This window comes from Solanum stenotomum, chromosome 9 (genome assembly GCF_019186545.1).
Source record: "Solanum stenotomum isolate F172 chromosome 9, ASM1918654v1, whole genome shotgun sequence".
Classification (NCBI taxonomy): Eukaryota; Viridiplantae; Streptophyta; class Magnoliopsida; order Solanales; family Solanaceae; genus Solanum; species Solanum stenotomum.
Window position 1 is genome coordinate 16683015 of NC_064290.1, and position 7503 is coordinate 16690517.

Sequence of the window (7503 nt, forward strand, 5' to 3'; positions counted from 1 at the left end):
GAATCTTTTATTTCCCCTTTTGGTACAGCTCGCAGGTGGCTTCCTGCAGTTTTGGTTCCCACCAAAATTGGTTAAATTAGGTTTTAGTCACTTACTCTTTTACCCCTCATTTAATTCAATGGACCAAACTGTCAACTTATAAACTTGAGGGCAACTCCACAATCCTTAATCATTAATCACATAATTGTCACCTACACTCAATAATTAAGACTTATGTCACCGCCCCTTTATTTTGACACCTTAATGTCACCTTTAATTCAAAGTACCCCAGAAGCTCACTCACTAACTTGATGAAAATAGGGAAAACGGTTTTAGATGCTAAGGCCATGTTTTGTTGTCTTCCTTTCGAGAAAATGAAAAATATGTTTCATTTTTTTCTTTTCTTTTTTGGCATTATTTCTTATTTAAATTAATAATAGTATTATAAAAGTAAATTACTTAATTTGTTACAAATAAATATTTTATTAATGAAGGAATATTTATAAGAAAAACTCTTCACATTCTTTTTATTACTTATGACTTGCACCTTTTTAATTTTTGGTTTTTAATAATATTTACGACTCCTATAATTTTCATGTTCATAACCTTCAAACTTTAATTTGTAAGTTTCATAAAGATTTACATTCAAGATTATCCTTTCTCTTCTTCATAATATTGATTTGTGAATTAATTAACATATACTAAAAAAGAAGTACATGAAGATAAGAAATATTTATTCTCAAGTCTTTTTTTTTTCTTTTTTCATTTCCTCTATTTTCCCTATATAAATGTATATTTAATTTCATGAAGATTCATGTCAAGAATATATTCTTCTCTTCTTCATTATATTAGTTTTTGAATTAACTAACATGTAACAAAAAAGAAGTAAATGAGCGTAAGAAATATTTTATTCTCAAATCTTTCCTTTTATTTTTATGTACTTAGACATGCTTTCTTAATATTTGATTTATGTATGTATTATCATTCTCCAAGAAAGTATGATTAAAAAAAATAATCTTTGTAATAAGAAATAATGTGTTGTTAGTATGTGATTGTTCTCTTTAATAGTCAGTTTGTGGGAATATAATGTAGTTTGATTACAATATTTGCTATATTCCAAGAGATGATTATTATGTATTGTTAGTATGTATGAATTGAAAAGATTATTTACATAAATATTACATGTAGTTTAGATTTCTTTCTTTTTTTTCATATAATTATTTTTTAATCGGTACGATATTTTATCTATTCATAATAATATTTTTTTATTCAATTGGTTAGCTTATGATAATAGTTTGGCATATGGAGCGGAATATGGTGGCAGATCTACTAGCAAAGAAAGATGGTAGAATATTTTTTTTAAAGCATAATTTAAGATTATTTTTACTATTTTTTTTTTTACTTTGAGTTGTATTAGTAACTTAGCTACTTTTGTTAGAATTTTTTAAAACTTTAATTTGTATAAATAACTCAGCTATGTGTATTGACAATACTACTCATTTAGTTCTTTACTATTCTACTATTTTTTTTTTTGGTTATGAAGCAAAGCTAATATAATTATCTCATTTCAACAAAAAGAAATTATGATGATCAGGAGCTTCACTTTTATTATGCTTGAAAAAAAAAGAATTAACAAATAAAATATTAATTATATGATGCCATTTTCTTGGTATGTAACAATCTATTTTGGTCACTATTCCTTTTTGTTTGAAATGTATTTACAATTTTTATATAGTCACGAATGATTTTATTTTTAGTTTATTTTTATATTTTCACTCTTGATTTTTATAAATAAAATCAATGCATAGTTATTTTTTAGAATTAACAAATGATTTTGCATATTGATTACGATTCAGATTTTTTTTCTTTCAAATTTCATAATAGAAAGCAGTAGTGTTTATTCAACATTGATCCAACATGGAGATACATGAAATTTTACGGGTAATCTTTTGGTTTTTTTATTTTTGGATTTTTTTTTCCGGTTGTGATTTCATTATTTGTGTTGTTTTTAATCAAGAATTTGATGTTTTGTAGAAGTAAACATTCTGATTTCTGAAAATTTGATTTAATTGTTTTTTAATGATCTGAAACTAGATTTTTTGAGAAATAATGGTTCGTATCTTTGTTTTTGATTATGTGAGTTGTGGAATATATATAAAATTTCTTTTTGATAATCTGTTCTTATTTTGGGAATTTTAAACGAGAAATAAGTGTGTACGTTTTTGTATGAATTTGACATAAAAATTGTTTGAAAATAGGTAGATGTATTGATTTCAAAATAGAAGGAATTATTTATAATTTTGATATGCATTATATTGACTTGATTAATGTAACGACCTATTATGTTGTTATTCAAAGGCAACGCGTACTAAATTCAAGATTTTTTAAAAAAAATACACTACCAAATTAAATTTGAGGTGACACGATGAAAACTTTAGAATTTGAATTTTGATATGGAATGATGTCATACGAGAATTTTTCCGCTATGCCCCTGTTGCCACAGTAGCGACTGCATGGCCGCTATAGTGGGTTTGATGAGACAGAACCTAGAAAACACAAGTTTCAATATTTAATACTCTTCTTCATTTGGAAAAAGGGGCGAGGGCTACTCTAGAAACCCTCTTAGGCGCAAAGTTTGGGAACATTGAAGAGGGAGGATTCCAGTGCAAAGAGGGTCAAAACCCAAAATTCCAGGTCTGCTTCCGTTTAGAATCGCCCCCATGAATCCAGGAGTTTGTATCTAGAGTTATTTGGCAATTGCTTGGCGTCCAAGTATTGTAGGCTAAACTAAGTTGTTAAACTTGTCTTTAATTGCATAATATGTTGTAAATTGTTGGGAGATTTCTTGTATAGGCCTTCAGATACGAAATATGAGAGGATAAAGATGTTGATTATTGTTGTTTAGGATAATAAGGTACATGATTAGCTAATGTTGACTTTATAATAGTTATTGGGTGTTATCCTAGGGGTGGTAACTTGTGGGTAATCTGATTATATGCTTGGAAAACTGTCTGGGAAGGGTCGTTTGAAGTAGTTTATGGCTGAATTGTTTCCCGTTTACGTTATGTGTGCATGTTAATTGGTTCGTTAGTGTTACTTGTACAATACTTGGTTAGAGGATTAGAAGGGATGAAAGTGAAATGATCTTGTTATCAATCTCATGCCTTGAACTTTTCCTATTAGCTCATGTTTTGCAAGTGTGATTATACTCATTGTGATGTGCGATTCTCAATTGGTTCGGGTACCACACCTGGTACAAATTATCTGTTACGCCCCGAGCCTATACCCTGGGTGGGACTGACACTCGAAGACCATTGCTGGCCCCAAGCGAACCCTTGGCCTGGCTTACTAACTCGGCGAAAGACTTAACTCATCACATAAACATTTATGAAGAAACTAGAATGTTATAAAGGAACATTCAACTGGCAATTTAGGCAAACTCAAGTCTTTAACATAAGAAATGAAAAGTAAAGACAACTGAAATAACTAACTGTTTGTCTGTCTATGAAGCCTCTAAAACAACTGAGATGGATGTTAGGACAAACCCCACAACATCATAATGAACTAAACTAGAAAATAGTGAGAATAGATCCTCCGGAATGCAAGGAGGCTCATCGAATGACTCTGAACTGCTTACTGGATCAACGGTGCACTGAAATGCTGATTCTAGTTACCTGTGTCTGCATCATAAGACGATGCAGGCCAATTGGCATCAGTACATTGAATGTACGAGTATGCGAGTTGGAATGCTAAAACAACATAGGTTTGTAAAGGAATCTGAAAGAAACTGAAGAACTTACCTGGCTCAACTCAACTCAACATAACTGAACTCATTTCAATATAAAGCAATTTAAAACAAGTGCAATATAAAGAAAAACTGTTTTAAAACATGTTGTCAACTTTGTGTATATACAGGGATACAACATAACTCTGAAATGTATGTAAAAATACAATAATCTGATGTATATAAAAATACAATAACTTATGTGGGAATTTCTCTAACCGATAACCATCACATAAGAGCTATAGTGATGATACAACGATCTTCATCACGCTGCCAGCGCATCCTATACCCGGCCAAAGGTATATGACCTGAACTACTAAGTGGATCCACTAGTCTATTGTGAAAAGAGTTCATCTAAAAAGTATGACTTTTTTCTACCATGGTGGCTACATGGTTTATGGGAGCTGTGAGTTATCTGAACTCTCCCCCATATCAGTGCTCAATACTACTCCCAAAAATATACTAACTCTTTATGTTTTAAATAAAAAACATACTTCTTCTGTGATTTGAGATTAGTGCTCAAAAACTTAGCTCAAAGGCTATCTTGGAAATCTTAGTTTCCCTTCTTGCTTCACTTAGAAAACTATTACTCTTTTCTGAAAACTAGCCCAAAGTCTCTTTGGAAATCTTAGTTTCCGTTCCTATTAAAATGTGAAAATATTTTCAAATCTCTTTGGGAATACATAGTCCCCATATACTTCTTTGAAGAGAAGATATCCAACTTTACTTCATTACTGAACTCAAAACTTAAGTCTTAAAACAGAGTTAAAACATTTGTGAAAGACTTTTGAAAACTTTAAGAACTTATCTTAACTTGACTCTTGACTTCTCTTGACTTTGACCTTAACTGCTCTTGACTTGACTCTTAACTGATCCTTGAATTGAATTATGGATTCAACGTTTTTGATTTGTGATTGGAAAGATCTCATGTTGTTTAGGAATGATTTTAGATAGCTAAACATAAGAAAAGATCAAAAATCAAGATTTAAAGGTGGGTCCGCGACGCAGAGGCATAATTAAATTTTGGTTCTGAAAACGTATTTTGAGGCAGAACACCTCGTGTCAGCTCCGTGCGTGGAGTGGAATTTTTCAAAACTGGGCACTAGGAGCGCGACCCGGGGCCACCCTCTAATTTCGTCCGACGAAATTTCTTCTTCGTTTTTCAATCCCAATTCACCCAAACTCGACTCTTTTTCTCAAATTACCTTTAGATATAGATACCCAACAAACGTACCTAAGAACCTAACTCGAAATGACCCTATGATGCGATGTAACGAACTCAGAGACTTCCCAACTTGGTCAAATTCAAGAACAATATATGAATTCAAGGATAGATNTAGTTTGAAGTGTTAGATTGCTTTCCTCCAAGACTTGGTATGTCCTCATGGATTCGAGGATAAAACTTTTAAGTTCTTTTGTTCATGTAATAGACTTAATAGACTTCTTTTGATTGTAAAAGGGCCGTGTCCCTACTTATGTTTTGTGACTGTGTCTAAGATGGTCATGTGAGACTTAGACTTCCGCTGTGTGTTTTTAAAGTTGTTTTAATGAAGTTTAAATGTGTGGATGTAAATAAGTTTTTTTTTTAATTCCGCACTATTTTCATTATTGAATGCAATGAATGACTATGTGGCTCGTATAAGACCCCTTCGGGGTCGAATACGCCATGTTACGACTAGGGGGTACTCTCGGGTCGTGACAATTAGCTCATGTTTTACAAGTGTGATTATACTCATTGTGATGTGAGATTCTCAATTGGGTCGGGTACCACATCTGGTATAGATTATCGGTTGGCTCGGGTATCCCGCCTGGTACAAAATATTTCTTAGTTTGCTTATGTACCACGCCTGGAACATGCTATCTATTCGCTCGGGTACCACACCTAGTACGAAATATCTATTAGTTGGCTTGGGCACCACTCATGGTAGTTCTATCTGTTGGCTCAGGTACGATGCCTGCTACATGTTACTATATGGTTGGCTTGAGTACCATACTTGGTACATGCTTGATTGCCATTTTTGTGTTGGTTTAGAGTGAACCAGATTTTATTCTTGGTAATGTAACTATTACTTGTTGGTCCATGAGTCGTCGGAGTTTTATGTATAAATGTTGGAAGAATTCCTGTAAAGACTGAAATTACCAGTTAAAAACCATAGGTGATGTCTTGGGGATCCTTGGGTGGTCCAAATTACATGATAGGTGTGTCGAGATCATGTATGTATTCTTGTGGTGGTTTTGGACATATTTTATGTAGCTGTTGAGTCAAGGTGATTCAGTAAGAACATTGCAGGTGGTTCACTAAATTGGACAAGGGCTAGAGTTGTTGCCATATGAGCTTAGATGAGAGTAGCAATCTGGTTAAAAGAGTTAGTGATGGATTTGGATTCAAAAATGGAATTAGTAGGGGAATTCTGGTGTTAGTAGAATGAGTGGTTTCAGGGGGTCTTCATGTAATAAAAGGTTAGGCTATGACTGGATAAATATGGTGGGATAACTTCCAATGGTGGATTAGTAGCGAAAGGAGGTAGGATTGCTTCGAAAGAGAGTGTTTGGGGTTTAAGAGTGGGTAGTAAGGATGATGATTGAAGGATCGAGGTTATATTTATATCTTCAAGTTAAACGTTTCTTTGGAAAATTTGCATGATATTATGTGGTGGATTCAGATCGACAGATGATGTTTACTCATATGTGTTGTTTGTAGTGATACTATTCTTGCTATATCATTGGGCATAGTCCGATTGCGGGGTCAATGATATTTTTGGGTTATCAAACTCATGCAATGAACTTGTCATGTAAGTTTGTATTTTACATGTGTGATTGTATTATGTCACGATCCAAAGTACACTCTAGACGTGACATGACGTATAAGACACTAGGAAGGCCTACACAAACCACTTGACATTCATATACACAACATAATAGAGAAAACTAAGAAATCTCATAAGAAGTAAATATTTTGACATTTAAAAGCGAAAGTCTAACATAGTCTTGACAAGCCATCTATTACATCAAAGAAGTGTCCGGAGTAACCCGTAAACCACGTACAACATTTGAAAGGTAAAGAAATATGAAAGCAATAAAGGGTACATTGTCCTCGGAGTATGAGGACTCACTTCGTCTTCAAACCTACAATGTAATCCACTAGCTACAAATGGAGGGTAGTGAAATAGTGTAGGCACAAGTATGCAATAGTACATGGAATGTACTAAGTATAAGAGAAATGCAATAAAACATGAAACATGATCATAAGAGGATATAATCGAAAATACGATATGCATGACCATACTAACATAGTAAAATCATTTAAGAAGAAGAATGGCAAATCACAAACATGGTCAATGCATCTTAAAATCATAAAGGAAACTTTATAAAACATTGAGATAAATGTCAAAAACACACCTAAACTATACCTTTTTTTTTAGTTTCATACCTAAACTAGTGAGAGTGTGAGTTTCATACCTAAACTATCTCTTTTTAGTTTGAGAAACACACCTCTCTCTTTTATATCACTATCATCATGGTGTGTGTAATACATTCTCTCTTTTATTTTAAAAAATTGTCACATTCCACTCCACATGGACAAAACATTCAACCTTGACAAAAATTAAATAAATTATTAGTATTATTTAAAATTAAAAATTTAAAAATTATTATCCAAAAAATAATATTTCTTTTATAAAATAAAATGTAAAATATTTTTCTTACCCGCTCCATCACTTCCTTTCATCCCCCCCCCCCCC